At 27.9% G+C, this 23,210-nt stretch overlaps 2 long non-coding RNA genes across 2 annotated transcripts; one reads left to right on the forward strand and one right to left on the reverse strand.

The window, feature by feature from the left end:
• The first annotated feature begins 1,670 nt into the window (after positions 1-1,670).
• LOC122271651 (uncharacterized) lies at positions 1,671-21,352 on the forward strand. The gene is made up of 3 exons (XR_006226536.3): positions 1,671-2,214; positions 15,170-15,220; positions 19,067-21,352. It is a non-coding gene; the product is annotated as an uncharacterized LOC122271651 (long non-coding RNA).
• Positions 8,788-11,821, reverse strand: LOC147805773 (uncharacterized). The gene is made up of 2 exons (XR_015428655.1): positions 10,866-11,821; positions 8,788-10,764 (listed from the first exon to the last, which is right to left on the reverse strand). It is a non-coding gene; the product is annotated as an uncharacterized LOC147805773 (long non-coding RNA).
• Positions 21,353-23,210: the final 1,858 nt, after the last annotated feature.

Here is a 23,210-nt window from a genome sequence, read left to right on the forward strand (position 1 = left end):
GCACTTATTTTTTACTTTCTCAAAAATTTTGAGCCTACAATGTCTTTTCGTTTTGTTCGAATATTTTTTTATCATTCCTTCATTTTGGTATAATATTAAATTACTTGTTTTTAGCATAATCAATAAAAATTCATGGCCATTTTCTTGCCTATAATATCGTCTATATTTTATGAGTGGCATTAGAAACAACAAAAAAAATGTTCGTGTGACAAAAAAATTCAAGTGTTTATTATTGAATGAAATAACTGGTTATTTAGTATCTTGATATGATTAATTTAAAAAATTTTTGCAAAAGATTATGGTTTCTTTTAAATTATTCGATTTTATAATTTTCGAATAGCAGTAATGTTTTCTAAAAAAAAAAAAAATTCTTTGTTATGTTTTTCGGGGTTATGTTTTATTACTGTTATAAATAAAAATAATCGTAATTAGAAAAACAAAGGCAAAACTAGTTTTTTTTATCTTTGGCATAAATAATTTCGCATTTTCCTCGATATAGAAAAAAAGTATTCCGGAAATTTTTTTTCTTCTAGATACTATATAAATTTTTATAGCAAAAATGTAATTCGTTTTCTCATATCTATGACAAAAGTTGCAGCTTTTAAGATATATTTCCTTAAAAGGCTTTAATTATTATAATTTCTCTATATCAAGAAATCGTAAGGGCTGCTGGTGGTGTTTTGGGTGTTCAACTTAACCTTACATTTTACTTTAATGCGCAAAAACCATAAAACTTAATATCTTAAAATTACTAAGTGTATAGAAAAATGTACAAGGATTACGATAGAATGAAAAAATAACATTCGATAACTTGTTCGAGAATTATTAAATGTTAAACTGGATAGAAAAATTCCATACGAGCATCAGGATTGCAACTACAGAGTTGAAATTTAGCATACTGAAAGGGCCGCAATAATTTATTATGAACTTAAAAAAGAGATTTTTTAAAAAATAACAAAAAATCTTATTTGTTCGAAATTTATTGCTAATTTAAGTGCCTTCGTGGAGGACTTTTTGATGGATCTAATCCACATTTGCGTTACATGGAGAAGAAGACCACGAGAACCTCTCACGGTTAGCCTAACGGCAAGGAGACTCTAACCCATGATCCGTCTAACACTGAGAATATTTCACGTCAGCAGTGCGGTCGGTGCAAGCCGGATGCGGAATTCGTATCGACTGGTATTCGAACCCGGATGCCACATTGGAAGGCGAGCGATTTTCCAATTTCCTTTCTATATATATATATGATGTTGGGCCATTATTTTTTTTGTTACTATTTCTTATGTATGCACCATTATGTTTTTGTTACTTGGTCGTTGGTCCGGTAGATACGTAGTGCGTTTTCAATTGAGAAATGTATTCATAAATTTTTATCTTGCTATAAATATCTTATAAAAGAGAATTTTTTTCTCCCTTATAAAACTGAAATTAATTAATTAAATTTAATTAATAAATTAATATTTGAAAAAAATGCATTAACGTCAAGTGTAACCCACTACAAGTTTTAAAAAAATGTACTTGAACTTGAGTATATGAATAAAAAGTATTTTATTAACGATTAATAAATTTGAACAAGATATATAAATAGATATAGAGAGAAAGTGTGAACTAATAGTAGGATTTGAAAAAATCGTTTCCCTTTTAAGGGGACCCGGAAAGTGAAAAATGTCAAAATTTTCGAAAATATTTTTTTACTTCATTGAATAATTTGAACTTTCTTCTTTACAATGATACCAAATTTATTTTTCTCCGATTAGTAGAAGTATTTTAATTTATTTTTCAAAACACTCAGGTATGTCAAAAAATTCGAGCAGACGAAATGGTTTCGGTTTGAATGCAGACGACATTTGACATCGCTTCGATTTAATTTCGCTTCAAATTGTGTAATAAGAATGCAGCTAATTATTTTTACTTATTTTAGCTTTTAGCTTTATTAGATTTTCATTTATTTAAGTTTGAGAATTCTCTACTTTAACTTTCACTTCATAAACTCTGTTTATCTTTTAGAAATATTGCGAAGCGAACGTGCTGTTTTGATATTTTTAGAATCATTTGTTAAGTGTTTTAAGTCTCTTTAACGAGTAAAATTACTTCGCATTTATTTCTTTTAATTGTGTCTCACAATTATATCCACGAATAAACCTTATAATCTGTATTCCTTTATTTAATTTTTTTTTCAAGTACAAATGGTTCTTTAGTACGTTTTTGCAAGTAAGGATAGGAATAGGTCCTTTGGAAATTTTAAAGGCATTTAAAGTTTCGATTTTTGTTTCGAACTTGGAACCTGTTCGCTCATTTAATTTGGTACTTATTGGTTATTTTGACAATGGCGACTGCTTTTCTAAGTTTTCGCCAACAAGACCATTGATCACTATGTCCGATAGCTATGAATTTCAATATCGCAATGTATTATCGAAAAATATCGATAGTTATTGATATTTCGCGATAATTTGCAATTTTATTTATTACATTTTTACATTGTTCAATAATTTCGCTGACCAAATAAAATTTATCTACACTTAGAGAAATTATTATTATTGATTTCAACTTTATATAAAAAAAAATCCTCTCTATATTAAAAAATCGAAAGGTCTTTCGCCAATGCTGACTCTGTTTTGGATATTTAATCTAACGTTGCTTTGTTTTGTTGGGCAAGAACAACAAGATTTAGAATAAAAATCTGCATCAATAAGATGTGTAGAAAATTGTACGTGAACTACAATGGAATAATAAACTTAATATTCGATAATTTGTAGGAGAATTAACTTGTTGGAAGAAACACCATACGAGCAGCTCTACAGACCTCAGAAATGCAACTACAGAGTTGCAATTTGGCATGCTGAAAGGGCTTGTTTATGAACTTAACGCCGAGTTTTCATTTTTTTCAAAAATCCAATTTGCTCGAAAATTATTGCTAGTTTAGGTGCTTTTTTGCGAATTTTTTCACACTGTTGTTATACGTTACATATTGCTATGCTGCTAAAATTTTATAAAACTTCGAAACTTGAAGTCGCGATATAGTGTAGAAAATTGTACATGGTTTCGATGGAATAAAAATCGTATTATTCGAGAATTATTAACTGTAAAACTTGTAGTGAAAAAACGATGCTGCTCGATCTACTGACAGCTGAAATGCAACTATAGAGTTGAAATTTCATATGCTCGTTACAATTTTAGCGAAAGTTTTGCTTTTATGCTTCGATTTTCTTTAAAAAAATGATTTTAAAAAAAACGAAGTCACATTTGTTCGAAAGTTATTGCAAATTCAAAAAAAAAAATTTTTTTTAATTTTTTCAAATTTTTTTTAAAAATATATGTAAGTCTCTTCAACGAGTTGAATTACTTCACATATATTTCTTCTAATATAATCACGCAATCTGTTTTCCTTAGATTAGTTTTTTTTCCAATTAGAATGAAGAATTTTCAAATCTAAGGAATCGTCTAGCTCGTTAAGATTAATAAAATGTTCTTTGATAAAGCTACAATCGCTGTATATTTTGTAACAAAAATGTTTAGTGTTTTTATGAGAGATCTGTCGAGTTACAAAGCCCTCCATGTTCCCATAACAAACTCTGAACTCTGGGGTACTGAATTGGTTATCAATCATTCTCTGGTTCAGGTCAAAGTTAAGATCGGTGGATTAATAAATGGATATAGAATGGGTCCGCCCTGTAAATGGGTGTGACGTATGGATGGGGCAGATATCGAATTCTTGGCCATAGATGGCGCCACTGAAGAGCAGGAACAATCTCGCATCTCTTGCCTTGATAGCCTATGACAACAACAAAAACAATAAATATTATAAATCTTGGCAAATTTAAAATAATCTTTCTTTACCTACCGCGTGATTATGCATAATTCTTCACGTAGAAAAAATATCACCCCTACTCTCAAATATTTTCTCTATAGATAATAAAAATTTGATCTGCTGGAAAATAGTGCTTTTCAAGAAACATATTACAACAAAATTTTAAATAATAATTATTATAAAAATTATCAATGAAAGTAATAGTTGCTATAACCCTAGCAAAGGCAAAATAATCTTCGTTTAACTTCGGCATCACCAGTAAAAATTATGCATTTCTCCCTCCATAGAAAGGAAATTGTTAATGGGAAAACATTCTTTCTAAATATAATAAAATCTGGCTCTGAAATTTTTTAATACCACTTCGTTAAAAGTAGTGATTTTTACAAACATTTTATTCCTTAATTTCGTGTATTCCTAAATTGTATAATGTTCAAAATTGGGTAATAAAAAAAAGTATGGTATGAAAAACTACGAATTTTACTGCATCGAAAATGTAAAAATCTCCATCTCAGTTTATTTGTCACGAACAGATGTTTCATGAAATGCTACATATGCTAACATATTTATTAAAAGTAAATAAATTAAGGGAAAGAAGATAAATTAACATGTTACATCATGCTTAGAATTATTCATAAATAAAAAATGTGCATTATGTCTTGTCCTTCAATGCAAATTCCTTGCTTTCTGAAAACAATGAAACATTGAAACTATAACTACAAGTTTCGTCTTTTCAGCTGTTGTTGCAAATACGAAAGAGAGACCTTGATTAGGTTAAAGACCCAAATGTTCGAAAGTGTATGTACAAAAAAAAAAAAAATTAAAAGTAAATGTTGAAAAAAAAAAATTTAGTTTTATTTACTGCGCATAAGCTTCTGGTATATAGAACTCATAAAATAAGTTTGAAATATAGAAAAAACATGGAAAATAATAAAAATTAATGAAAAGAAAAGATGAAAAATTATTAAAATAAAATATTTTTGAAAAAAAATGTTTAAGAAAAAATTTTAAAAATCCGGAAAGCAAAATAATGAAAAGATATAATCTCTTCACTAGCTCACACGATTATATATATATATATATATATATATATATATATATATATATATATATATATATATATATATATATATATATATATATATATATATATATATATATAAAATTATCAATTTTTATTTTTTATTAATTTTAGGTAATAAAAATATACCAATATGTCATTCCCTCACTTGTCCCCACTGCTGATTTAAAAAAAGAAAAAAATTGTTTCTGAAATAAAAAATTTTTTTTAACAAATTTGTGTTTTTTATTTGAGAATATTGAAATATAGAATTCAGAAAATAAATTTTAAATTTAATTTCTGACAAAAATATTAACACAGCACTATTTTAAACTTTGTCCCCAGTGTTTCGCGTCATTCCCTCACAAAAATGTTCTCATCACCTGCAATCATCTTAGAATAAAAATATTTTAATAAAAGCTTCAGAAGTTAACAACTGGCATCATAGGACAAAATTGCAGTATGTTTCCATCTTCAACTTAAAGAAGCTTTGCTGTGGAATAAATTTGAATGAATCAAACCAGGTAACATTTATCATTCCCTCATGTCGTTTTTTAGAGTAAAATAAAATACAACTTCATCGAGAAAGTGGGTAATTATATGTTGCTTTCTTGTATGAATATAATTGTATGTGATTGACTTCAGAAATTAATAAAGCCTAGCTGTTATTTTTAAATTTTATTGAATTCGTCATTCCCTCACTAGTGTATAAAGTGAGGGAATGACGCTGAAGTGAGGGAATGATTCAAGATGAGTATATTATTAAATTTTTTTTTGTTCAATGCCAGCCAATTTTATTTTCCAAACCTGTAAAAACTATTAAATATATAAGACTAGATTATAATAAATATTAGATATACTTAGTATGCTATCATTTTCAAACTTTAGGTAGATGTAACTTAGACAAAAACATGTATTAAAATAAAATATCATTCCCTCACTATTAGTGTCAGTCCCTCACTTTTTAAATAGTGAAAATAATTAATTTACTTATTAATTAATTTGAAAAATAAATTAAAAAATTAATAACTTGATTTATTAAACTAATTAATTAATTTATTAAATTAATTAATTAATTATTAATTATTATAAATTAACCCTCCTGGCGTCAAGCCCGTTATATTACGGGCTTCATTTCCTTGCTAAAAGCGGCTTGCCCGTGTTTTCACGGGTTCACGATCTGGCTCTGGAGCGGCGAACCCGTCTTTTTCTCCTCTAGAATATTTCCTTCCCCCTCAACCTCCTACTGCTCACAAATTGAGAGGCGTATAAGCTGTCATCGTAAATCACTCACTGTGCTATAGTATTTCTGTTTGAATAGATGTGAATATTTTGCATTCTTTTTGATTTTTGAACCCCCACTCAAACTAAAAGTTTACCTTTAATAAACAGGTTATTTTTTTTTGTTCAACTTATTCGATAGATTTAATTTTATTCAATATTTATTGCTTAATTTATTATACTAAATCTTTAAATGTTTTAAATCGTTTTGTATTTTTAAATTTCAAATAATTTTCGAAAATTCATTTAATTTTAGTGTAAATTGCAGCAAATTATTTCTTCTCTAAATAATAATGTAATATTCAATGAACTAATTTATGAATTTTTAATCTTACCAATTTTCTATAATATTTAACTAATTTAGTTAAAGTAATTAATTGTTTTTTAAAAAAAAATTTTTTTTTTGCTTACAAAATATATTTCAAAACAATTCTTGCAATTGAAGTTAACTCTAAAAACATTCTCTCCTCTTCATGTAATGTTCTGGACTTTCTCAGCGTTTGTCTAAAATCCCATCACCTATGACACTAGTTTTATTTGTACTTTAGTTTAATGATATTGAAACATTTTCATGGATAGAGAGGAAATCGAAATTCTTTTCATTTGGAAATACGTTTTATTAAATTAGTAAAATTACAAGCTGTTAAAACTCCAAATAACTAAGTGAGTTTCAATATACCAAATATTTTTTTTTCATCCAAGCAAATAATCAAATTAATTGTAAATTTTTATGTCACTCACATTACGATATACATTTTAAAGAAAACGATTTATAGCTTGTTTTAGTAAAACCAAATAAGTTTAATAATAAATTTAAATTTTCTTAATAAATTATATTAAAAAAAATTACAAGCTGTTAAAACTCCAAATAACTAAGTGAGCTTTAATATACCAAATATTTTTTTTCCATCCCCACAAATAATCAAATGAATTGTAAATTTTTTGGTCACTCACATTACGATATACATTTTAAAGAAAACGATTTATAGCTTGTTTTAGTAAAAACAAATAAGTTTAATATTAAATTTTCTTAATAAATTATATAAAAAAAAATTACAAGTTGTTAAAACTCCAAATAACTAAGTGAGTTTTAATATACCAAATATTTTTTTTTTCATCCAAGCAAATAATCAAATGAATTGTAAATTTTTATGTCACTCACATTACGATATACATTTTAAAGAAAACGATTTATAGCTTGTTTCAGTAAAAACAACTAAGTTTAATAATAAATTTAAATTTTCTTAATAAATTATGTAAAAAAAAATTACAAGTTGTTAAAACTTCAAATAACTAAGTGAGTTTTAATATACCAAACATTTTTTTCCATCCTTGCAAATAATCAAATAAATTTTAAATTTTTTATGTCACTCACATTACGATATACATTTTAAACAATCCGGAATTTGAAAGTTGTTGATAACGAGGGTGAATACAGTGTTGATTAAGTATAAAATCTTGGTAACAAATACCAACTGCACCGAAATGACCTTACTTTCCACTCCCCCTAATATTCCATTAATTTAACACAATCAAATTAAGTATTACAGTACTGTCATTCGTACTAGAATATTCATCTATTGACGGTCTAAATACAAAAGTAAATGATACTTCTAGTTACGTGATGATCTTGTTAAGTTATTGAAATCGTTTTTAGAAGTTTCATTTGAAATGAGCAATAAACAAGCTTTATTGTGATGTAAATATAATCTAGACTCCGCTTATAAGTGTTCGGATGAAGTGAGTTTCGCCTATCGCTTTCTTTTCTATTTATGATCAAAAATACTATGAAAGATGATCTAAAAGAAATGGACGTACTGTAATAAGCAGAACGTGTTGCATTAAGTTAGCGAAATGTGAAATGCAGAGAAGATTTGTCACTGTATTTTCTGCGATTCTTTTCGAGAAATTCTCGACTGCAAGAAAATAATAAAACTTAAAATAAGAGCTTCAATAAATTTAGGATGAATAATAATAATATTTGGGAATAAATATGAAAGACATGATGTTTTTTTTTTTTCATTCTTAGGAATTGTATATCTTTGAATTCATAAATGACGGTGTAATTTATTTTATAAGGCATAATGCAACCTCTTATATGTTTTTTTTTAAGTGATAACAAGTTCTTGCGCCCTACCATAATCTCAAGTATATCCATAACCCACAAGCTCCTTAAATACGTTGCTAATTACTATAAATAAAATATTCTTAAAGTGTTACTCTTATAAATAGTAAATATAGTGGACAGGGAGGCAAGTTTTATTACACGAAATATTTCTTAGCTCATATAATTTGAAACCATAGAGTAATACGTATAATACTTTTTTCTTTAAAAAATGTAATTTAAAAAAAAAAATGTTATTGCAACTTTTCATTAGTTGATATGTTACAAAAGTAGTGCAATAAGTTTTTATTTTTTTGCAAATTTGAAGCTAAAGATCCCGAAAACTTTATTCCTAAATTTGATCTGCTTAAATGTATTAGTAATAATTTAAAAATAAAAAAGAAAATTAGATGAAAGATAAAATTATACTGATAACCTCGTTAGAAATACAAAATATAGCAACTTCATTAAAATTCATTTATATATAGCTTACTTTATTCAATTAAATAGTATTTATAAAATACAAACGAAGTTATGCAATAAAATATTTATTTAAATGAGAAAATGTTAAACAGGTTAATGTTAATTAAAATATCAGTTGTATTATGTTTTAAACATGTGTAAAAATTACAAATTCTCAATTGTATGATATACTTCAAAACAAGGTACAACACACAAAGTGACATTGCACTGTTTACATTGAAATCGAGATTCTTTCCTAACTCGTTGTCCTTTTGAGTCAAAATTTTTACTCCGCCACCCCCCTAGAAAAGAAATCCTACCCTTATCTATTCTGAATAGAAGGAGTGACTAGTTCGATGACGTTCGACTTAAAAACCTGAATTTGCAATCCCATAGCTCATTTCCTATTATACGTCACCTATCTCTTGACTTTGAAGAGGGATGAAAGAATGGAATTCGGGGGAAAGCAATATTTATATTGTAATAGATTTTTATACTTATACACATAAGTTTTTTTCAATTTTTTTTCCAGCTAAGTTAGGTTCTATAAAGAAATAAAAAAAGCAAACATATCCTACTTATAAAAATTAAATATAGACTAATGAATATAAGAATATAAAGTAATGAATATATAAACTAACGAATAAAAATATAAAATCCCATATTCATTCTATTTACCATTTCCAATTTTGAAAATATCTTCCTTTTTTTTTTGTGTAATTCTTTTCTATGTCATTTAATTGCCATACAAAAGGTGTGCACCTTGAATAATGCATAATCGAAGTACTTTTTTATGACAAAGTATTTTTATGTCATGTTTACAGGTTGTAATTATTGTCAGTTTTTTTCACAGAAAAAGAAAAGCAGAGCAACGATTTTTTTCCGATTTTGCATGCACTGTATTCTATTCTATAGGCGGAAAAAATTAGTGTTGTCAGCTAGAAGTATAGTTATTTACCTTTGAGTCTGAGACAATATTTCTAAATGGTGTCTCAGAAACATATTTGGAATAACTGATTCTATAGGTCATCATGGTGCAAAGAGTTAATTTTTTTCATGAAAAAAATTTAATTGATATTTATTATACTAAATCAATACAACCAAAAATCTTTAAAAATATGTTTATTTTTGTATATTTAAATTCTGTTACTGTGACGTACTTTTTTTACAATATATATTGTTTGATTTATATTGTAAAAATCATTCACACGAAATTAAAGCAGTAGACAAAATAGCAAAGAATCAATGTATTAATTCTTGAAATCAAGGATGGCGCCAGACTCTGCCCGACAAGGGGTCAAGTCTCCCCCGACTGTGGGGCTCAAACAAATTCAAAATATTTAAATTAATTATACTTTACATTTTTTTCACGTGTGTTTCTAAGAATCTAAAATCAGTAATATTGATACCCATAATGTGCAGATTCCTTTTAATGTAAATTTAAATCTAATTTTTTTTTCTGTTATCGATATATTTTGTACTGTATGGTGCAATTTACCATACATTGTAATCGTAAAAATTACTTCTGTAATGAAGAATAGTTGTAGCAGTAACCGCTGTTTCAAAAAAATTCGACACTTCTTACTCTCATAAAGCAAAAATTATTCGATAATAAAAATCAGAAATTTCATGCACATTTAACAAAACATTTAAAGAATATTTTAATATAAAATGTTATTTTTATATGCATCGATTGACTTTTGACTCATTTAAATGTTTTGTAAATAAAGTTTTAAGTACATTTTTTGCATCCACGTATTCTATCTAAATATATCATGCCCCGTTTCGAAGGAACTTCGAAATGGTTATGCCCATAAAATTGCAAAATTTCTATTTTTTTTAATTGTTACACTGTATAATTTTACGGACAAAAAAAGGGCTATTTTAATCAGGGGACTCGATGCTAATATATATTGTAAATAAATACAAAGATACTTCGAAAATTTCTCCTTGCGATTCCCTTTTCTTTTCAAAGATGCTTTTAAAGTGAACATCTATGTCCGGCAAAATGCTAATTTCTCTATTTGAGAAAAAGAGTAAGTCCATCGGCTGAAAATATAAGATTCAAACAATATAGCTGAAATTTGTAATTATTTTTAAATTTACAAATTTTAAGTTTGCTTCCGAGAAACGAATATTAACTAACTTACATTTTTAAAAAAAAATTGCAACACATGGCTGCTGTTTGTCTGCCTATGTTTTCGTTTCACTGCAAAGCTGAAAGCACACTTTCTACCAAGATTTCTGTTTCGCCCTGCAAAAGCGTTTTACATATTGGCATATGCCTGCAACGAATAACCTTTCACACAGTTAATTGATTATTGTTTACCACATGTCAACGCGAAACATTCTTTCCTCTACGATTTAAATTTGTTTTTGCTTTCATAGTTACGAATTTTAAGTCACAAGAAATGGACACTAAAAATTAAGAAGTTAGGGGACCAAATTTCGAAAAAAAAAATTATTTTTATTTTTCAGGACTTATTTGACCGATTTTGCTTTTTGATTGAATCGAAAAAATTTTCATACAATTGTTAAAATTCGTTTTTCCAAAGGTAATTCCATGCAAAAAATATAGTTTTAAATAGTTATAAAATATTTAATATATTTATAATATGCGTTGAAAAATTCTGAATCACGATTTTTGAAATTCCCGTGCAGTAAATGGCGACTGATGCACGTTAAATCTATCGAGTCGCAAAGCCCCCCATGTTCCCATAACAAATAAACAACACTGGGGGTACTTATCCAGGAGTTTCCTGGTCTTCTGGATTGGTTCAAAATTACAAGGCTACGGAGTTGAAATTGGGTCGGTTGTTCAACGACGGATAAAATAAAATAGCAAGATCTACAAACCTGAAACTATAGACAAACTTGTATGTTTATCCAGATCAGAATGCGTTTTTCTGTTTATTTTCGTAACTTAAAATATGGTATTGATTCTTTGTACGTGAAAATATGATTAAATCAAAAGTTAATCAAGGTGTTCCCTTTTTCCATTTCATGCACTGTACATAAAATAAGTCAATGAGAATCTGTTAGGTTGATTAATATATATTTTAGGATATTGAATATGAACAGTTTAATTGTTTTTCTGACTCAATCAACAATCTTTTTACTACTAAGAAAATTATAAAAAAGATAATAAATAAAAAATATTTTGTTATTGTTTTTTTTCCGACTGCATATTTATTGCGTTGATTAAAATATAAACCTTGAATCCGAATAAGTAAATGATTTTCCTCAATTAATAGTATTTTTAAAAAAAAAAGATTAAAAAATTAAATTTTTTTTATTTTGTTCATATACTTTAATTTTGCTTGAAAATTTCAAAAAGAAATTATGTGATCACATAAACCATTGATAAACACATTACATAAAAAAGAATTCGCAAAGAAGAGGACCTGTGTATCCCCTTCTTAGTTCTCCAGAAGAAAGAATAGCAGTTTGAAAGATAAGTTTCCAAGAAAATGAAGATGTGTCTGTGGGAAAGGATTTCTATGGGACTTCGAAAAGTCTTCAATTTCACCTATGTCTAATCGCATCCAGTCTCTAGTTTGACAATGTTCAGGTAAAGTTATGGGTAGTGCAGTGAAACTATAATTACATAGAATTTACAATATATTTTACTAATTTTTGTTACTAATTAAGAACAAATAGATAAAAAGTCAACTACAAAATTTTTTTATTAGGCATTTGTAAAAGAATTTTTGACATAATTTAGAAAAAAATGTGACCAGACTATTTTCCGGACGAGACTTTAAAATTTTCCCGTGGGAGGGGGGGGGGGCATGCCCGACAGGGGAGCAATTCCCCCTCCCCTGATCCCGCCTTTGCTTGAAAAAATATTCTTGCAATGATTCTTGTACTGATATTTATTCCTTGCATGCGAAATTTAATAAGATTTTGATATGTTTTCATTCTTAATATTATTTTTACTATGAAAAAATGTAATGAAAAATGCAGTTTTGCTTAATAACTACTAGTGTAAATAGAAATTCATATTTTTTGAAGTTTTATAAATCTCTATTAGAATACCTAACGATTTTTACTCAATCGCGTAAACGATGAATTAAAAATGGATATTTCTTTTTGAAACAGTAGCGCTTAACAAAAGCTTTTTCTCCCTCTCAAAGAAAAAGAGCCATTATACATGAAAATATAATATCCACTGAACTGACGTTATATTTCGCATCTATAGTACTATTATATAAGTACTATATAAGTACTATAAATTATTTTTTAAATTCAAAGAAATCATTAATGTGGATTAAAAAGGTAAATATGATTTGTTATTAACACGTATATCAACGAATTTGTTCTCATCCTACATGAACTTAGAACTGAAGTAAATTAAAAAGGATGCACATTTTTTTTTTTAAAACTTGGCAATTGTATCTGGGAAATAACAGAAGTCAAAAGAGCTAGGAAGGAAAAAATATCAGTAGAAAGAACCTATTCAGTACCATCACAGGGGATATTGATAACAACCTTTGATGTTATATATCAACGTTATCATTGTCAAAGTTCAAAGGACAAGAAAAAGTGTAATTTAACCTAAAAGCAATAATCTTATCAGTAAAAATGTCTTCTTCATTGCTTGATATTTCAGAGGAAAGTGCAATGTTGACCACAGTTCAAAAATGACTTTCGGAAAAGTGAATCACATACGCGATTCATCCATCAAACTGTCATGACCCACCTGGAACTCCTAGACCGATAATCACCCCTTTTAACCACAAATTGAAGTGGAAAGGGGAAAGCATACCTTTTGTCCGACCCTCGACACTTTTCGTGGCATCTTTCTAAAATGTGTCTGCCGCTTGTAGTAAGAAACTAAGAGAGAGGGGAAACGCCAGGAGGGTTAATAATTATAAATTAATTATTTAAAAAATTAATTAATTTAAATATTAAGTATAATTTATAGGATATATACTTTCTTTATAATGCCATTGCATATTTCTATTAATATAGAAAGTTTCAGAGCATTTTATTCACTTTACTTTTTTGGGATTTTATGAACTGAAAAATGACAGTTTTCGTGAGAATGACCCATATATATATATATATATATATAGCTGGTGAGTGGGAGAGAGACTCACGAGTAATAACACGCCATAAGTTCTTGCAAAAAGCATTCGCTTCTTGTTTTTTAGTGTCGTCTTCTACCGCCGAGAATATGATTTTGCTACACATATACATCACAACCCGTTTCACAGGGAGGACTCATTCCCATGCTTTGTTATGGGAACTTGGAGAACTTTGGCAAATATAACGTACACCAGTCACCATTTAATACACGAAGATTCTTCCGTCGGCTGGATTCAAACATTCTTTCTTACGAACATGTGTCCAACGTCCTACCAACCAGGCTCTCCCCACCCATTCTTTAGAATTAGGTCCACTGGTTGCGTACCTCCTGACTGTCACTTGCATCTTACGCACGTCCGTTGGATCTTAGTACTGTAGCGTATCAAGCTATATAAATAACAGTTCTGTTTCTTATTAAAAAAAAAACTTTTGTTCACAAACAACACAAACAGTAACAAAAATGAAATACCCATAACGGGATAGTTATGATCTTGTAAAACAAACTAGAGAAACCCGTAACGGGTTATAAGAAAACTCAAATTCTAAAACAAAACTGATGTCTAAAAAAACCAACAACTCTGCTGTTCAAAAAATCGCGGTCGTAACGAACTATAGGGGGCGTTGTTGTATAAGACGCATACCTGCAATTTCTATATGAACAGTCATTCAGTTACTCTGGAGACGTCTTTAATGTAGCGTGTAGCTTTGTAACGTTCCTTCTTTATTGTGACTTATTAAATTTAAAAAAGAAAAAGGTTTGATATTCTTTCTTATGCAAACGAAAGCAAAATGGTATCTCTTTTTTTAAGAGAAGGAACATCCAAAACCATCGGTAAAATATTTGTCAATAAACAGAAAACAAAATATGTATTTTCTTATTAGAGTTAAAACCTATGCCTGAGAAATAGTTTTGCTAAATTTAATGATATAATATGAAAGGCCTATTTAAACTTTATATTCCATAATTTAAAGAATCATATTACTTCGAACATTAAAATAAGCAAAAAGTATACATAAGCCTCATAATTTTATATAATTTAATTTTGCAAAAAAAGTTTTTATTTTTTCAGGAGCGAAATATTTTACCGAAAAAACGAAAATGTATCAATTCCCATGACATGAATTTTTATTTTGGTAAACGTATGATCTGGAAATGTTATTTCATTTGGAATCTTATTTATTAGAGTTCATATGGCAACAGCATCAGGTGAAAGAAAATAGAGATTGTTTTGAATCTATGTTAAATTCTATATCGGCCCATTTTCCACCGAAATCCGATTGACTACTTTGATTTTAAATAAAGTGTTTTGATTTTAAATAAAGTGTTTTATTTTATGATTTATAGCTGAAATTTTAATTGTAGATTGGCTGCACTTAAAAACCGCCAAATCTGTAGCTGTGGTAGCGTTAACACGTAAGTACCGAATTTTTATTCCATACTTTTCTGAATCATATTACTTCATACACTAGAATATGCAAGAAGTATACATAAACACATAATGTTATACCATTTAATTTTTCAAAAAAAGTATTTTGGCAACAATTTTTATAAAAGAATTATAAACAAAAAAACGTAAAATAAAGAATTCTTAGAAAAATGATTTTAAAAATTCCTCATATTGAAATAAAAAACTTTCATATTGTTCCTTTTTTTTATTCTTACAGTTCTTAATCAGACGTAAAAAACCATTCGGTAGAGAACTATCATCAAAGAAAAATTTATTTGCAAGCTAATTTTTTATTATAAAAATCATAACACTCTCCAGCTTTATAAATCCGGAAAATTCCAAATGAAATGTTCTTCGTTTGAAAACTTTATTTTCAAATAATATATACTTAGATCATCCCTTCATTACTTTCAGATAACATACCAGACAGCAAAATTTTATAATGGCAAGATGTCGATATGAATTTTAATATGTAGCTTAAAAACAGAATAGCTGAATTCTAGTTAAAATTATTCTTTCGAAACTAAAAAATAATTACCAAGAAAACGATAAAAATTTATTAATAATCGGCACAAATGATACTATTTCAAGTAATTCGGATGATTCTTTATTGTTGTTTTCAGAATTATATAGACACAGAAATATATACTATTCTATAAAGAAGAAGAATATTCCCTAGCTATAACAGTTCTGCTCGTTCTGAATTCACATTTATTCATTGGAATGAAGAAAGCAATGTTGACTTCACTATAATTTGTAATGAATTGAAGACAAAAAAAATGTATTTTACCGTAATACACACATCTGTAACAGTATGAGATTCCGAAATCGAAAGTTATTAGTTGCAAGTTTGTTGATAATAGAAGTTAAAATTTATTAAGGAATTTTTCTTCAAATGTTTGGCATGTTCTATTTCTGCAAGATTTATCAATGTTCTGGAGAGTTTTTTCAAGTTCTTCTGCCTTTTCCTTAGGGAAACTTTGCTTCTTATTTACTGTTTAGAAAATGGGGCCTGACTTTGCTAATGATTCTGATGGAACTAATTGAAAACTTGATAAATAAATGCCTAATATTTTCAGGCTCCCGATAGAGAGCGTACTCAAGCGTTGCGATTGCGAAATATTTGTTCATATTTGTTCTCAGTAATTTGAAAGACATTTTGAAACACATACGGAACGATAATAATTTTTTTAAATATAATAGCACAAATATGAAAAGGGAACTCGGGTACATTTATCGAGAGCCACAAATAATCCTTCAAAGAGCCGCATATGGCTCGCGAGCGGCAGGTTGGCCACCCCTGACATAGAGTTTCATTTCGTGTCCATTCACGTATACTCTATAATCGAGGTAGTACCACTTTTTCCTGTAAAAACGAAATGACTTCTTCCTCGCTCATCGATAAATTAAAAATCGTCAAAAAAAATTTTCAGTGTTTAAAATTTAATTATTATATCATGCGGTTTGAAGGCAAAGCCTAAATGGAACCGAGAGTGAAAGTGTGCATAGTTACTCTTATTTGTGCAACTTTTTGCTTTTTTTTTACATGATTATCACGGTTGCCATGAAAATAGAGTAGTACCCATCATTTAAATTCCAAAACTCTTTGAACCCTCACTTTCCCCCATAATTGGCGCTAACAGTTACCAAAATGGAAATATTCTTTCTGACTGTAAAAATGTGCTAAAAACCAAAATAAATGAAATGACCAGACTTTATATTTTCAAGAATTTGCAGAAAAAATCAAATATAATATGATTTTGATCGTAATTTCGTTCTATGAATACTCTTGTACCATGAAAATCATGACATTCATATCCTAACTTTCTGAGTTACCGTAAACCGGGGCGAATCTACCCATCCAGGGGCGAGTCTACCCATTTTAGTTTTATTTAATTTTCACTATTTTAAATTGCAAATAAAAAAATTTTTACCGACGGAGGACTTAGTTCAGAGTCTAAGGAAGATGGCGCTGTAGTAGTTTGGTCCGTTTTTATTTATTTGGTGTCCTTTTAACCGACCTGTTCAAACGTCTTTTGAGAGATTTGTATTGAAAATCATCAAACTTTTAGTTGGTGCTCCGTAAGTATATTATTATTATTACTATTTTCACTTTGGTTAAGTGAAAAACTTATCTAAGACTAAGATTACATTAATTTTATATGAAAAAAACCAGAAAGAATGTAAGTTTTGCTGTTGTAAACAAAAAGCCAGAATTCGCTGGGCGAGTCTACCCATTCGTATTTAGATTTCATAAAGCGTAATAATATAATTTAGAACTTTGTTTACATTAAAATTAAGTCATTTTAAATGAATTTGAGTATATTATTTTAATTCTGCATTGATAAATTTATCATTAATAAGAAAATTTATAGGTTAAATATAAATGTAAATATAAAATATGTTTATTTTATCTATTTTTTCAATTTTTATATTGCAAAATTAACTTTCTTTATTTAATGCAAGTTAAATAAATTAATATTTATAAATTATTATTATCTCCCAAAAGAATGGGAAAAGGATTTTTCATGATTCCCAATGCTTGAATTTCGATTTTGTTAATAATCTTTAATTATTATTATTTATTAATTATTTAATTATAAATTTATATTAATTTTAATTTATTTTTATCAACAATAATCAGAAAAAAATGTTATTTTATAATGTTAATGATTATAAAAACAAAACTGTGATCAAAATGTGATAAGCGATCAAATACTCAATTCGTGTTATTTTATGAATAAAAAAATGGAATATTTAATAAAGTTATGAATTTTACTTCATAAATATCCTATATAGTAACTAAAATAACAATTTAATAGTAAAATTTGATTATTTACAATGTTAACATTCATTTTAGTAGAATGGGTAGACTCGCCCCATACGAGAGATTTGTCAGCAGTTCTATAAAAATATACAGTAACAGCGTAACTGTTAATATTTTCTAAAATCGATTTCACAGCTTTAAAGAGGGATAAATAGCAATTCCGAAACACCTATTAAAAGCCTTTTTTCTTTGATATTTACAAAAGTTTGACCACTTGAAAGTTGACAAACTGAAAAAATGGACTCGCCCCGGTTTACGGTACTTTAAGAACTGAAGAGCCATCGTTATTATTGGATATTTTCTTAACTATAACAATGATATCCTAACTTTCGAAGTCACTTTAAAAACTGAAGAGCCATTTTTATTATAGATAGTTTCTAACCATAAAATTGATTTCCTAACTTTGAAAGTCACTTTAAGAATTGAAGAGCAATTGTTATCAGGGATAGTTTCTCTTTTCCTCAACGACCATCTCTAAATTGCATCAATTAAAATTGATTCAGACTTTTTAGCAAAGCAAACCGTCTGTATTTTTAAATCTCTTCATTACTTTAAAACTATATGTACTATCACGGCCAATTACTGATAAAATGAAAAAATTACAATTAAATTCGAAAAGTAATATGTGCATTTAAACCTAATCTCATAGACCGCAAGCATTATCTTAATTAAATTTTTCATTCGAAACTTTCTACAATCTCTAACAATAAGATATTGAAAACATATTGTATTATTCATAAAGATCTTTATTGTATTATTTATAAAGATAGTATTATGTATTATTTATAAAGAAACTTTTTAAATTAATAAGTTTAATTGAAAAAGTTTTTTATTTACCCACAGTGATTGTGTATAATCTTAGAAATGGTTTAAAAAACATAAATGCTGAAATTAAAGAATATTATGTATTTCATATTAATTTATACTTTCAGTATTAGGACATTTTAATGAATTAGTACTGAAACATTTCGACATTTTTTTGCAGCCTCATCATAGTTTCAAGATAGCTTGCGTTCGACCATGGTAAAGCTGGTGTAGTTTTTGTTACCATTCAATGGATTAAAGCTGAAGGCAAAGAGTACAAAATTTATTTAAACAGAAAGTTTAAATCCATCATTCCACCTGGGTAAAACTGAAGTAGTTTTTATTAACATTCCATACCTTAAAGCTGAAGGCAAGGAATACAAAGGACACAAAAATTATTTAAATTGTAAGTTTAAAACCATCTAGTAGAGCTACATAGGTGGTAATAGCACCTACAGTACCTAAAATAAAGCTTCTTTTAATCGGTGTTATTTTCCAAACCGTTAAATTAATTTCTTTCGGGATGGAAAAGAGAAGAACCTGTTTGCCTGAGGAAACTGAGAAAGCATTGCAAGGTAAGGCTTGGACAGCTTCGTATATTTTAGCTGAAGTTTCCGTTACTGAAACAGCTGAAATTGACATAAACATGAAAGATAAAAAATAGTAGATAAGAAATAACGAATTTAAGATAATTTCAAGTCTACCTGGAGCAAGTAAATCATTATAGTTAAGATAGATGGATAAAGTAACATACATTAATCCAGCGTTGACTATTACTTCAATGAAAATTAACACAGAAAGATCATCATCGGCAGAGATTATTTTCGATTTAATAATATGATATTCCCTGCACAACATCTCTGCATTCAAAGCTTCTGCACGCAAAAATCGAGTTTCAAACAGCTGCAACAAAGATTTTAATTGCTGGCAAACTACTATATAATATGCCACAAAAATGTTCATTGGCAACATTACCGAAAAAGTAAAAACAAATGATGCTGTTGTGCCTAACGAAGCATAGAAGAATTTTGCGTCTAATTTGCTGTTATATAAATTAATCCTAGAATGAAAGGAATTGGATAGTATGATTGCAGTAAAGATGAAGTGTGTAATATGCATTAATATACCTGAAGTTATCCATGCATATGTGTACTTTACGTTTAGTGAACTAATACTTGTATTTGTTTTATGTAAATCAGCAAATATTTCTTTGAGCTTTTGAAATTTATACAGGAGAACGCTGCGAAAGATAACCATCATGACGCTTAATAATATGCTTCCTAACTTAAAAAAAGAAGCTTTTTCATAGACAAAAGTCAACATAATTACAAACATGTATGAAAGCGTGAGAATTACATGGAATAAGGCAGGAGCTAATCTTAACAATGTCCTCCTTTTAGATTTATTCTTCGTGGTTCCACTTATAGGCAATATTCCACTAAGCCTGAACAACGTAAAGACAAATTTGCGTAGTTGTTTTGTTTGTTTCTTTTGTCTGTCCGACGTCTCAGTAAGACTTACCAAATGAGTCACCTGAGATTGAAGAATAGCATCCATGATTTATAAATTGATGTAGTTTAAAGGATTAAGTGAAAGGATTAAATGGAACTTCCATTTTACAGTTGGCTTTCCTTTTCTCAGTTAAAGATCATATTCTGTTTGTGATGTTCTCAGTTTGGCAGTACTCGAGTTTTAAAATTAGTAAAATTTGTCTAGCGTGAACATGAAAGTGATGTTATATTAAAGAGTAGATTTAGACATTAATATCTCTCAAATATACTCGTATATTAAAAGCACGATTTTTTTTAAAAATATCAAAAGTTAACTTCTATGCGTATATCGGCAAAATAACATAATGGGACATGAAATAAAAATCTTTCTCATTAATTTCAAATATCTAACAGTTTCCGATGACAAATGTGGTTTGTAAATTGAGTTCCTATTAGATAAGTTCTTTATTTCCCATTTGTATTCAAATTCTCACAAGACTGTAGTTGAAATATCGGAAGATTTCTTTTATTTTTATTGGTCGAGACAAAATATCACGGTATTTTATGCATTTCTAATTCAATCTACAGCAACGTTTATAATTATCATATGACTGCTCTTCTCACGCGTTAGTTTTGCGTAAAGCTCAAGGAATTTCGCTGATAAATCATATCAATAAATTTAAAACCAACTACAATAGATTCTGTAAGGATTCTATAGCATTTCTATTTCAGTTTCAAATAGGTTTTTATTTCTGGTATAGCAAAAACTCAAATATCAATTGAACTCTAAATTATGATATAATATTTTTTTGTTGCTTTCTTTGATTAATGTTTTTCTTTTCTTACTTTGGTTTGCTTATTTTTTGCCTAAAATGGCTATACCACATCTAGCACTTATTATGAATAGCACGGTTTAATTTAAGAGTAAATATCCATTATCTTTAAAATATAATTTAAAACTCTGTTTTCTGAATGGAATGACACCAAACACTATCTTATTAATTTAACGAAATGTTTTTGTGTTTTAATATTCTTTTTCTGGTATTAGCACAAATGCAATCAATACAATTAACAGATGATAGAAAACAAACTGAATTAAATTAAGTTGGTGGTTCTCGTAGTCACATTCGCAGTAAAATTTAAAATAACTTCGTTTAAATACATAGAACACTAAATGTACTCAGTGATTAGTGGTTCTCCAGGCGCCACTCTTTTTCGTTTAAGGAACAGTTCTTATGTTTAATATTCTTTTTCTTTAATCAGCACAAAATGTAATCAATAAAATTAACAAATGATAGAAGGCAAATTAAATTGAATTATGTAGGTTGTTTTCGAAAGTAAACTTCGTCGTAAATTTAAAATAAATTCTTTTAAATACATGGAAACTAGATAATATTTGTAATAAATGTTTCTCCAGAAGCAACATGTGATTTGTGCTAAATGGTTCTCCAGGAGCTAACATGCTCTTTCTTCACTTAATGAAGATTCTTTGGGTTTGGAATCAGCGCAAATGTAGTCAATATAATAAATACATGGTAGAAAACAAATTAAATTGTACTATGTAGGTGGTTTTTGTAGAAAAGTTCGTAGCAAAATTTAAAATAACTTCTTACAAGTACATAGAACACTAGATGTGCTTTGTAGTTAACGGTTGTACTGTCCCAAACATGGTGTTATTCGTTTAATGAAAAGTTTTTGTGTTTTAATAATCTTTATCGGGAATCAGCACAAGTACAGTCAAATTGTAGAAAGAAATATAAATTGAATTATGAAGTTGTTTTTATTAGTAAACTTTCCAAAGATTATTTTTATTTAAAAGAGATGTGATCAGAGTAGATGTTTTTTGTTAGCTCTCTTTTAATAATGGTAACAAAAACAACTTTCATTTCTCATCTGAATATATTAACTATATATTCACTCAAATAGAACAAAAACTATTTATTCTTTCACTGCGAAAGAAGAAAAATCCCTACAAACAATCAATTTATATTAAATTGATTTTAGACATTTTATCTTGCATGACTTATTATTCAGTCCCGTGAAATTAGTTCCGAAAAAAATTAATTCAGGCAATATCTATCACGGCAATTAAATTAATACAATGGGAAAAAGATTTCCCATTAAACATAGCTCCCTTTATACAATATAATTTAATGAATTAAATAAAACTATTGATTTAAAAAATAATAATAATTTCTTAAACATGTTACTTGCAAACAAACAATTTATTTTGGTATGAAATAAAAAATCCAATATCATGTAATCATATTTATTGAATATTTCATTACATTGGATACATGTTTGATGAAAAAGTTTAAATAGCTTTTAAGGTAATCAAATCATTCAGATACTTTAATAGGTTTCGGGAGTATTGATTTCTATTACGTACTATTTAATGATTTTTAATGCTTAATTTGGATTGAAAAATCATTATTTAAGGAAAATAAATAAGTTGCCGACCCTCGAGTTCACCATATAAAAATTCGATAATGTAAACAAAATTGTGGGTTTTCTGAGAATTCATTAAATTATTAAATTTCATTACATGAATTCATTAAAATAATATGATACTGAATAATTGTAAAATTAAAATCTTGTTCACTGGAGACTAAGTAAACAATACTGGAATAATTTAATCATTTATGGGTGTGGTGCCCTTTCGAATTTTTTCCCTTCCAAGAAACGGGATGGGCAATATACATGATTAACAAAGCATATATATTTTTAATCACATTATAAAAAGTTAAAATATTATGCATGAAACAACATATTGGAAAAAATATTTTTCATGCAATTATCTATAAATTTCTGACATAGAAGTAAAATAAGATCAAA

Source organism: Parasteatoda tepidariorum, chromosome 8, assembly GCF_982258835.1.
Source record: "Parasteatoda tepidariorum strain Cologne lab strain chromosome 8, Ptep-v5.0, whole genome shotgun sequence".
Taxonomy (NCBI): Eukaryota; Metazoa; Arthropoda; class Arachnida; order Araneae; family Theridiidae; genus Parasteatoda; species Parasteatoda tepidariorum.